We start from the raw sequence: 12,782 nt of genomic DNA on the forward strand, positions 1-12,782 counted from the left end.
ATAGGCCAGTTGCATTTTTGCCTGTGAGCTAGTTCTTCAAAGGTCCTACAAGCAAATAAACCCATGGGGTGTATGCTCAAAAGGGAAAACACCTGCAGAAGCCTGCATTCGCATACTTGGCTACACACAATGTGTCTTTGCAAATGGAAGTCTGGTGGGTCCAATGGTTTCCCTGCAGCATTTCTGTGGCATTCACGAAACATCTTCTCTGTACACATATGGACACCCCTCTCTGCCTAAGGCTGTAGTATTGTGCTCTTAATCCTGACATCATGGATGTGACTCTGCTGGTAGGTGCCAGCTCACACTATGTTTAAAGGGAATAATAAAGTACCAACTTCCATTGCTATTCTTCAAGCCTCCTCTGTTCTTGGAATTGCCACAGGATTTGTTAGTATGGACACACAGTACAAATCACTGCAGCACTTGTGGCTGCTGTGAATCGGGATATGTGCAAAGCTAAGGTGTTAGTCTGTTCTGTTGAGGGGGTGGATGAGTCATGGCTGAAGACAGGGCTGACATGAGGAATGTTATTTTTCTGCATCAAGAGTACATTTTGCTTGCACTTACATGTATCTTGTCAGTCAGAAACCTCATGTTTCTGACTTTGTCTTGAAGCTTTACTTGTCCAAACATGTCTATTCCTAGGAGCCTTAATTAGTATGCTGCACTCACTACCTGTTGCAAATTTTAAAGGAGTCTTCCAATTGCTTCACGGCTGCCCTAGTCTCAGAAGCTGGTAATGCCAACACATTACAACTTTGCATTGCAATAACGGTATTTCAGACCTCAACATAATGCATGGCAGCGTGACAGTATTGTTTCGAGACACTTCTTCCTTGCGCAATCATCTGCACACTTATCTTAGATATTTACACAGCTCTGAGTACCATTGTATTGGAGAACTTTGCAAACATGCCCATAAATCTGTGAGACAGAGAAGTGACAATAACTCCATTTTATAGAATACAGGGAAGGGGGGCACCTTCTAGACCAACTTGTTCGAAGAGTCACAAGCTTTCATAGGCTACAGCTTACTTCATCATCTGACAAAGTAGGTCCTAGCTTACAAAAGTTCATGCATCTCTGAATGAATTAATCTATAATGTGCTGCCTTGTTCTGCCCTCTGCCTAACTTCAGACTAACTCAGCTAACTACCTCTCTCTCCTTGTTATATTTAGTAAACTAAGGCAGAGAGACCCTAAGTGACTTGTTGAAGATCACACAAGAAACCTTCTTCTCTAGCCAACAAGCTTAACCATCTTTCTGCCATATGTTTACCTCTGTGAGCAACTTTTTGACCCCAGCTTGCAGATCTGAGGACAGAGGTACCGTGAAATATAGAATATTTCATGGACATGTAGACACAGCTGCTTATATATTAAGGCATCTTGAACAGGCAACAGACAGAAATTGGCCCATATGCTTAGTACCTTCTTCCCTGGCTAGATGTCTAACTCTGTGCAGAAGGTTTTGAAACACAAAGAGAAACATTCTGTTAAAAATGTAATTGCCATTTGTTTTTGAGATGCAGTATCCTGCTATCTTTTCTGGAGAAATGAAATTCAATAAGGTTACAACAGAATGTAGTTCAACTGTTACCGTACTTTAAAAACATTATTTAAGCTACAGAGTTTCTTAATGATTAGAAACATATGTGGAAAAATAAGTTGCAAATGAAAATGATGAAAGAGAATTCTTTTTCCAAAACATTTTTGTGAAGTCAAATAATAATATATTAACCATTGCAATTCACCTTTCAAATCTTTGCAATTCTGTAATGTGTCATGAAACACATGTCTGATTTCTATATACCTATGGGCCCAAATGCTTAGAAGGCATAAATTAGCACAGTTTCAATGAAAAAAAATGGATTTACACCAGTTGATTATCTTGCCCTTATTCTCTCCTTATAACCAATGCCCATATGACCAACTCCATCCTTCCACAGTAGCAAGAGAGCACACAAGTGGTGCAATATTTCAATTTTACCATTATGATCTCCACATTAGGCCTCCAATCCAAACAGGTATTCAACCGCTACAGTTCCCAGTTTAGGGCTCAGTTTTTCTAGTTGATGATTGAACTCACCCTTGTTTCCTTGGAGTCTGTGGCAGTTGCTGATACTCATTTCCTTTTAGGATTTGGTGCATAGGGCATGACCCAAAGCTCATTAAAGTCAATGGGAGTCTTTCTACTGACATCAGCATGCAGTTGGTGAGCTGTGCTGCCTTGATAAACCTAAGGGTCATACAAACTTGGTGTTTATGCAGGATAAAATTTTCTGAAGTGCCTGAGTGACTTAGGTCCAGACCTCTACATATATTTACGTGCCTAAGTCCTACTAAAACACTTGTTGTTGTTCATCCTTCGAATATGAAGATGACCATGACATCACTGGTTGGTCTGGTTTCTGCAAGCAAGTGGCTGATCAGGCCAGTTTGTGCTTTGAGCTGACTGCGGCACACTGAACAAGAGATGCTGCTTTGGGCTGCTTGATCAACAGGGAACATGCTGCTGTTGTGAGATTTACTCTGGTTGTACTTCTGCTCTGCCTCTTCTCGCAGACAGTAGCTCTAGTGTAGATGAGGCTTCGCCAGGTGGAATGATCATGAACAAGATCTTCCCAAGTCTTTGGGCCAAACACCTAACTCCTAAATGAAATCATTGATTTCAGTGAGATCTAGGGACCACAATAAGAGATTGTGTCTTAGCTCCGAAACAGAGAACATAAAAACACAAGAATTGCCATTTACTGGGTCAGAACATAGGCCCATTTGCCCAGTATCCTCTGTCACACTTACGTGCATCTGGACATAAATCACTTAGGCTCATCTGGACATAGGTACCCCTGGTGCCTCAGTGGACGATACCTTGTAGGCTCCCAGTCTGTGTTTTCTTTTTCTCCCTTTCTCTACTACTTTGCATGTGAAAGTTTGTCTAACTTTACCCAAACTATACAGTTGGTTCAATAAAAGATGTCGCCCCAAAAAACTCCTTGCCTCTCACATAATTCCAGGACTATCGCAGCACAAACATGATTCTAACACTACCATTTCTCCACTGTAAAAATCACTATAAACTTCCTCAAAGAATTTTACACGCACGTAAATGTTGTTACAAATAACTGGAGGCATTGCAAATTTAATCAATTGGTTCATATAGGCCTACACAGATAGTCACTAGCAGGACCTAGAGAAGAATCTAGGGCATGCGACTATAAGCTTCCTATCTTAGTAGACAACATCCCCTCCATATAGATGCAGCTGGTTGTGCTGAAGCGATTTTTGTATGAATTTATAAGCCAGATAATTAGGCAAAAAGAACTGTCGAGAAGAATTGTCCTAAATTCCATTGTTTGCAGAATTACAAGGCTTGATTCAAAAGCTGTAGAAACAAGGGCAGCAAATGGCAATTTGCCCTTGGCCAGGAGTCTAGTGCCCTAAAATCAACTTCTGGGCTCCTGATAGCTTCAGCTGTTTTGGATCCGGCACCCCTTCCCTGCACTGGATCCTCTGAAAACACTTCGGACCAGCCATCTCAAACTGACTCTCCTTGTTCCACGGTGTCAGCCAGCCAGCTCTGGTCCGTCTCTGTGTCACTGGCACCCCAGGCTGCATAGGTTTGCTGCTGCTGTGTGACACAGCCTGGTTCCCATGGGCAGAATCCAAAAACGTACTCAAGCTGCCAGCGTTGGCATGGCAATTTTGTTCCCTTTACTCTTATTGTGGTAAATGTTTAAAATACCACCCCCCCCATTATAAATCTACACCTTCTCAGTATTCAGAGAGAAGAGTAGCGTCACATCTTCCTTTCAATGCCACGAGGACTTAACTAGAGCTAAAATGTCATTTATGTACATATCACAAGCATTTTTCTAGGCACAGATGTCTTTCTGGTGCCAATATGCTGTTTATGTACTTATCTGTCACAAGCACATGTCTACATACATATGCCCTTCTGGCAGAGGCACAGTGCATTTTTGAAACTCTTATTAGACTGCTAATGAATAATATGCATACAAAGGAGAAAACAGAAGGTGGATCCATCAGTAAAAGCATCTTTCTTAACTACCTTTTAATTGTAGTTTACTTGCATAAGCTGCCGAGGAGAGGAAGAAAGAGATGAGCTGATATGCAGGCATCTGTAAAGGCCTGGATAGCAGCCTCAGATACAACCACTTTGAAACTGGATTTTCACAGGTTTGGGGGTTGTTGTTGGGGCGGTGGGGGTTGTTTTTTTTTTTTTTAATTGACACTGAGATTATTGCAAATCCTGGTGCTGGTGACGTACAGGAGTGTGATTGTCACCATGCAATGTTGAAAAGCCAGAGCAGATGTTTGGCATATTTACAGCATAAATTCAGAACATTCAAAATGCAAATGAGAATATTCAATTGATTGCATGGAGACAATGGGGAGTAGCCCTACCTTTTTCTCAGCTATACTCAGAAATAATCAGTCTACAAATCCCTCCACAATAGGGACATTATCCACTTCTTGGGGATTGCTTTCTCCTTCCTACACAGAGGTCAAATGATGCTTTTTAGGAAAAGCTGTGCTGAAAAGGAGGTGACATTACACTGCCCTGGGCACTGGAGAGGGGAGCAGTTAGCACCAAATTCTCTGGGTCCTGTGCACCAGTCTGTTTTCTCTACCCTTTTCTATCCTTTCCTGTCTAATCATTTCGTTGCTTGGCTGGCTTTCAGACTTGTCTTATCACCATTACTCCCTTGCTGTAATCAGCATGGCAGGCAGAGAGCTGCATGAACAGCTATGTTCTTGTTCATCCTCCCTTCCAGTGAGAGGAGAATAGATCTTAACCAAGCTAGATTCAATCTTAGACCAGGAAGGAAGTTGGGGTCCCTCATTTACAGTCACCCAAACTGGCTAACACTGGGATTTAAATGCAATGCTACATGTACCTTCTTTCTTCCATGCCAGCGTGCGTGTGTCCTTATTGCAAGACTAATCAGATCCTCCTACAGCAAAAAGAAAAATTGGCTATTAAAAGTCTTTTCCTCAAAATCCTGCATCAGAGACTTTTATGAATTGGCCACGAAAATCAAAGGGAACCTTTCCAGATAGCTGAAATTGTCAGCCAAGATTTTTAAAAGTGAATTTTGACTACAGACACCTCAACCTTCAAGGTGTTCATACCCCAGCTTCTGAATATTAAAGCTTCTCAAGGTGCCACCAGTTGAATAGCCAAAAATTAAGTCATCTGACATCATTCATCACTTTAGGAGCTCGACCATACTTTTTAATCACCAGCACAAGAGTTTTGCAGGTTTTTTGTTGTTGTTTTTTTTAAATAAGGGCCCAAAATTGACCTCCTTAAAAACAGTACTTGATTTTTAAAATGTGCTGAGAACTGAAGAGTCCTCCCTGAAACTAGTGGGAGCAGTTAGCTGCTCCGTACTATTGGCCAGACCATTTATGCAACAAGGGGCTTCATGTAACAATAATCAACAGATTTTAAGCAAGTGACCCATGCAAGTATTTAGGTTCCATCATAGCACAGTATAGTAATATAAAGGAAGAAATTAATGGAAAAATAGAAGCAGGAAATAGAGTCTACTATGAGCACAAATAGAGCACAAGCTCATATCATCCATGCTATTCTCAAGGAAAATTAAGCTTCAAGTCTATAAAAACATAATAGGGCCATGCATGACCTACAGAAATTAAGCCTGGGTTCTATCACAAGCAAAGAAGTGGTCTCACCAACGAAAGTGGTCCTTGGGGTGCTGGGGGGAGAAGGCAACCTGGACAACTAAGATGAAGATGGCTAGATGATGTATGATGTCAGACCTACAGGATGATGATTGAAGGATGAAGGCACACAATGGATGGAAATGGGTGAACGGCGGAGGAAGGCAAGGGACTCCAGGACCTCTGGAGAAAAATTACTTATTTATGCAGGTGGAAGCAGTCACTTTTGGACTTCAGCCCTAAAGTTGAGACTTAAGACCAAACTTGGGACTTTAGGTACTCATAGTTAGCAGTCTTGTTCCAAGTACCATATCTTCGCTTCTCTTCTTTACTTCCTTTCCTTGGTATACTTCAAAACCAATGAAAATGACCTTTAGAATTTGGTTGCTTATCTAAAAATGAAAAACAGCCTTGATATTCTTCACAAAGAACCGGGAAGCTCTGGTTGTAAAGCTCTACGTGGGCCTACGGATACTCAGATACTAGTATTTTTCACTTTTCTTTTGGATTGTAGCATTAGTGGAGCTTGCCTGGCTTTTGCTTGGGCAGAGCTATAGGGGAGAAGCAACCTCACCTTTCACAAGTACATCCACTGAGGCTCAATGAGGTTCAGTAAGGACAAGTGCAAAGTCCTGCACTTAGGATGAAACAATCCCATGGACCAGTACAGGCTAGGGGCTGACTGGCTGGGCAGCGGCTCAGCAGAAAAGGACCTGGGGGTCACAGTGGACAATAAGCTGAATATGAGCCAACAGTGTGCCCTTGTTGCCGAGAAGGCTAACGGCATCCTGGGCTGCATTGGTAGGAGTGTTGCCCACAGGTCAAGGGAAGTGATTATTCCCCTCTATTCAGCACTGGTGAGGCCATATCTGAAGTGCTGTGTTTAATTTTAGACCCTTCCACTACAGAAAGGATGTGGACAAACTAGAGTCATGCAGTGAGCAACAAAAATGGTTTGGGGGCTAGGGCACATGATTTATGAGCAAGGAACCTGACTTTCTCTGATATACCCCTCCCCCCAAAATTTTCAGATTAAAAAAAGTAACCCCAAATCCACATTTTTCCATGATTAAAATGAAACACCACTATATATATATCTAGTGACATTTAATTTTAATCACAGAAAAATGTGGGTTTGGGGTTCCTTTTTTTAATCCAAAAATTGGGGATATTTTTAAATCAGAGAAAACCAGGATCCCTGCTTATGAGGAGAGGTTGAGGGAACTGGGCTTGTTTAGTCTAGAGAAGAGGAGACTGAGAGGGGATTTAATAGCAGTCTTCAACTACCTGAAGATTGGTCCAGCTCCATCCCCTTTTGAACCTTTCTCAGCAGTGGCAGATGTCAGAACAAGGAGCAATGGGCTCAAGTTACAGCCAGGGAAGTTTAGGTTAGATATCAGGAATATTTTTCTCACTAGGAGGGTAATAAAACACTGGAACAGGTTACCCAGAGAGGTGGTGGATGCTCCATACTTGGAGATTTTTAAGATCTCACTAGACAAAGCCTTGGCTGGGATGATGTAGCTGGCGATGGTTGTGCCTTGAGCAGGGGGTTGGACTACATGATCTCCCTTCCAACCTTAATTTTTTATCATTCTATCTTTAAACTTCTGAAGGAAGGGAGTAAAGAAAAAGAACAGCTTCATTTTTACCAGTTTTTGCCCATATTTATCTTGAAGGCAGACACATTTGACAAGAATTGGCTGATGGAAGCCATTTGTAATATTGCTACAATTTACATTGTTGATTTGCTATGGGAGGGTGGGTAATGGGAGTGATAACTTTGTCTGTTAGTTGTGAATGCTGATGGGTGATTGGTAATGGGTCTTGAAGAATACATAGTCAGATAAATGCAAGGTAGGAGGAAGGTGACTGATTAGAGAAGATTTTTCTCAAATCAGCCACATAAGAAATTCGTCACTGAGATCATTAGCATTACACATGAACAATTTCACTGCAGAGGAAAGCTGAATTGTAAAAATGCAATGAATAGGTGAACAGACTATCACATACCACGTAACACAAGAGTGTAATGCATTATTACCCAGAGGGAGCTGATGATGCCATTTATCTGGCTTTTTAAAAAGTGTTAAATTATATGACTCCGGTGACTGACCAGCTGACAGAATTAGAACAGGGATAATAACCCTTTTAAGTCAAGCTAACACAGGTTGGAGTAATGATGGAAACTCATTATTAGGCTATGCAGTGATTTAACCTAAAGCCCTGATCCTGCAACTGAAGGCACCAATTCAAGTACCTGTGTTTGTATGGAAACTCAGTGATTCAACTGCAGGTTTTAGTAGATTAGCATGTGGTTGTTTTCAGTTAAGTTTCATACAGACAGGTGGGGTGGGGTTGGAGTGGTGTGGGTACTAAGGTGCACAGTTGACAGCCCAGTGGTTGCAAATTTGAGGCTATAACTGAAGCGCTTATGGCACAGCCTGTCAGATCCAATGAGTCCGCGGATTTTGCTAAATACCTTATCACCAAGACATGAAAAAGGAAAGAAATCCAGACAGGTGATCATGTCAGAATAACACTGCCACTGCCACAGCTGTCAATGTTTTGTATCTTCTTGTATGTGTGTGTTGTCTTCAGCTCCCTGATCCTACAGTAAGACCCCTGTTTGGGCTGCTCTCATCTGCACAGGCTCCCAGTGCTTTCCCAAGGCTTTTGAAAAGCTTAAAGCACATGATTTGCAAGCGCATTATTAGTGTTCCCCCATTCCATAAAACAGGAGAATTTAAAAAGCAGAGATGAATACATTCTTGAATGTCTTCCAATAGTCTCAATTCTTCAGTATCAAGAGTTGTTCCACAAATCATAGAGCCCTTCTGGGCCTTGAGAGAGGCACGTTTACTCATTGCTTTGCTCTCTTTTTGTAGTAAAAATGATGCCACCCTTGAAAGCTCTTACTTGTATCTCCAGGCAAAAAAACAAAGGGATGAATCAAATCCAACTTCTGATTGATCTGTAATAAAACACTGGCCGGAGATTCCAGAGAATTTTTTCCAGATTATCAAACGTAGGTTTGTGGTTGCCAGGAGCCCCTAAATCTATGTTAAATAAACCACACAGAGGCAATGGATTCCTCAGTCCCAGATTTAATTCAAACTGGAAAGGCTGCCCAAGTGCAATGGTGGCCTCCAGCACAGGTCACTTTTTTGGTGACAATTAATTTTAAATTTTAAAATGATCCATTCCTGCTTATCCTAAACTACTGGAATCATGGGATAAATGGCAACATCTTTGCTTTACTATATCGAGCCATTTTAAGGCCACACCGGTTGCATCAACGTCCCAGACCCAGGGTTGCATGGAAGTCAAATTACCAAAACAGGCTGCCCTGGGGTGGGGGGCAGCCTTGATGCAGACAGGTCCTGTGGTGTAGACAGGTCCTGGGGTGTCATAGCACATAAAGAGCTTTGTTGGGACATAGTTAAATTCTGCTGGTTGACAATGGGTGCTCAGGCAATAATGCAAGGAGAACCTCCAGATTATCCCAACTCAGGCAAGGAAACTAGCCTGTTCCACACCTGTCTCATGGGGAGGGATGGAGTTATCCATTAAACCCACAGTGCATTTCTTTGACCAGGGCAGGTTGTACTCAGACCTTCTGCATTTAACTTGACTGCTCTTAAATATACGTGGATAATTAGTAAATTAGCTTGTCTAATCTTCAGGTTTCCTTATGTTCTGAATAATAAATGGCATAGCTAGAGAATGAAAAACAGTTGTTTGTTTAAATTAGGGTTATCTCAACTTGCTTTTGAAACACTGAATTGAAGGACCAACAAGGACCTGTCAGATCATCAAGTCAGGTCCCCTGGCATGGGCAAGAAGTTATTAGGCTCATACGAGCTCAACAAGGCACCTGTCCAGCCTCTTGAACACCTTCAGGAATGGTGACTGCACCACCTCTGCTGGAAGTGTGCTCCAGATTCTGGTGACCCTTCCAGAGAAAAGTTTTTCTTATGTCCTGCCTGAATTTACCGCCTATTAGCTAATGCCCATTGGTCCTTGTCCTCCCTTGAGATGCCTTCCTGAAGAGTTGCTCCCCTACATCCTGATGCTCCCCCTGATGTACTTGTAGGCGGCTATCAAGTCACCTCTCAGCCTTCTCCTACTCGGACTGAACAGTAAAGGCTCCCAGTTCACGGAGCCTTTTCTTAGGGCCTCTCTATGCCCGTAATCATACGGGTGGCCCTTCTTCGTACCCTCTCAGGCTTATCCACATCCTTCTTGAAATGTGGTACCCAGAACTGGACACAGTACTCCAGCTGTGGCCAAACCAACTCCAAGTAGCGAGGGAGGAGCACCTCCATAGATCTGTTGGCCACATATCAGCTGTTGCACACCAGGTTTATTTGCCCTTCTGGTGACCTCATCACACTCCTGGCTCATGTTCCTGACCCCAGGCCTCACTCAGATGCTGTGCCAGCCAGTGGACCACCACCCACTGTGTAGTTATGGTGAAGCTTATTCCTACCCAGATGAAGAACCCTGCACTTCTCCATTAAACCTCATCTGATCCCCTTCCACCCATAAATCCAGTCTGTCAAGGTCATCCTGAATCTTTCCCCTTTGGCCAATATGATTGGGCCCTCCTCCCATGCACCATCTTAGCACTCATGTAGACAGGCTATAGCAGAAGCACTCACAAATCCGCAAATTCTACAAAATCCCTTGTCACAAAGACAAAAAAAATGACCCATGCAGACATGGTTGTACGCATTTTGAGATGTGTTAGCGGCTGTGTTGTGGCTAAGGTTCCTAGCAGAGTTGGCTAGTTTAGCAGGGTGGAGACCTTCAACTGCTGTTTTTTTCACTGTACTATTGCTAAGGAGACAGACTGCCCCTGAGGAGTGATCAGCATCCAGCATTACCCCCTCACAACCTAACCCTACTGAAGGACAGAAAATATATGGAGAAAGGGGAAATTAATCTATCAAAATAGACCTGACCTTGTACTCCTGCCACCCCCAAAACTTCTGCTTACATCAGAGAATCAGAGACAGTCTGTCCATTTAAGAGGTAGAGAGACAACAGCTGAAAAACAAAAACAAAAAAATTCATAAAGGCCTTTTGAAAAAAAATCAAATCATCATGTAATAAATAATCATCTGGAAGGAGGGGAAAAAACATTTTAAGCCCCTTCTATATAAACAAGCTGAACAAGACCATGAGATTGCAGGAACAGATGGGAAAATGGGACAAACAGATGGAAAAACTCTATTTCTGACAAAAAAAAATCTATTTGTAAAGTTGGAGCTGCTTGGAATGAATGTTTCAACATTGCAGAGCTGAGGAATCATAAAATTCATAACAAGGCCATAAATTCATGCATCTTAGATCAATAGAATGGCAATTCTTTTAGGCAGGTTAATAATGTGTGTTTTTCAAACAGTCTAAGCGTATACATTATTTAACCCATATTTATGTATTCATCCACATGGCTTCTTTGCATAGCTTATGGCCTGTTTTTTCATTTACTTCCTGGCAAATCTTTCAGCCTTTAATATTGTCACAGTATAAAAATTAAAAGGAAAACTTGTAATCAAGTTGCACATTGGTCCTGGTCTGCTCCTACTGAAATCCACAGGAAAATCCCTCCTGGCAAAAAATGTAGCAAGATAGAGACCTACGGATTGACTTCACTGGGAGTTGGATATGAACCTGGGGGGTATGGTCGTGGTGCAAATCAGCTGTCTGTGTGGTTACAGTAGGGTAACGTTGGAATAACTACAAGGAGAATTGGGTCATTTTAGCTCAGGAAGGCAAGAAGCAGCTTCTTACGTTGCAGTCAAATTGGAAGAGGCATAGTGAGAGTCAGGGACTTACAGTAAGAGAAAAGATGATCACATGATTAAGGCAGGTGACTGCTGTCCTTGAGGATGCTACTCCTCACCTCTGCTAGAGTTCCTAAGTGAAGCAGGGCAAGCTACATACAGGAAGTTTTTCAGCGGGCCCTAACTATGCTTTCCTCTTTTCCTGAGTGTCCACACAGACACATGGGAACCTGGGGTCACTGGCAGTACTCATGACACTGCATCATGTTCAGATCACTTAAAGAGGTATTTTTCTTTGACTTTAAAAACATTTCCTTTGAAAATAAAAGTGGCAAGTAGCCTGGGGTTAGGTGGGTCAAGTTGAGCACTGAAAATTACGAGGTCATTGTTAATTTTGAGTTTCACTTTCCCCAGCTGTAAAATGGGAACCTTAAGAGCAGTGTATCTCCCTGGGATACTGGTGAGATAAATTCATGTGCATTTTTGAAGCCCTTGTATTGGTGGTGAGAACATTGGAGGAAATTCTAGTGTTCTTGTATTCAGTTGGTCCAGTCAAAGATACCCCCAAAACCCCTTGCTTCTTCCATATTTCGTTGACCCTTGTGGCTACAACATTCCAACTTGAAGTTATATTAGCTTTGTCTCTGGCCTTTTTCTCATCGAACCTCTTTCTAGTTGTAAGGAATCTGGTTGCCAGTAGACAAAAAAATAAGCTACATTTGTCTATGGGAAAAACATGGATCCAGAAAATCCTGCAAGTAATGGTGGTGCTCTCCCCTACCTTGGGAATCTTTAAGAGAAGGCTGGATAGGCATCTGGCCGGGGTCATCTGACCCCAGCACTCTTTCCTGCCTAGGCAGGGGGTCGGACTCAATGATCTGTTGAGGTCCTTTCCAACCTGAGCATCTATGAACTGCATTCCAAAGAGCCCCGACAACTTATCTTCCCCACACTGGATTCTTCACTTCTCATATAGGAAAGAGAAAGTGCTATCACGAATCAGACCAGTGGCCATCTAAGTAGTATCTTGTCCTGAGCATGGCCAAAGCTACTGAGGAAGGTACAGAAGTCCTGAAAAAATAAGTTGTGGCCCACAAAGGACATTTCTTCCTAATTCCCATTAATCAACAGGTGGCTTACCCCCTGAACAGGGCCAGACACAGGCATGGGCGAACTGGGCACCTGCCCAGGGCCTGAACAGAAAGGGGGCCCAAAAATGATAATTATTATTATTAGTATCATTATTTCTAGCAAAGGGGTGCCCGATACTAAAAG

This window comes from Crocodylus siamensis, chromosome 5 (assembly GCF_052110815.1).
Source record: "Crocodylus siamensis isolate JL-2025a chromosome 5, ASM5211081v1, whole genome shotgun sequence".
NCBI classification, from domain to species: domain Eukaryota; kingdom Metazoa; phylum Chordata; order Crocodylia; family Crocodylidae; genus Crocodylus; species Crocodylus siamensis.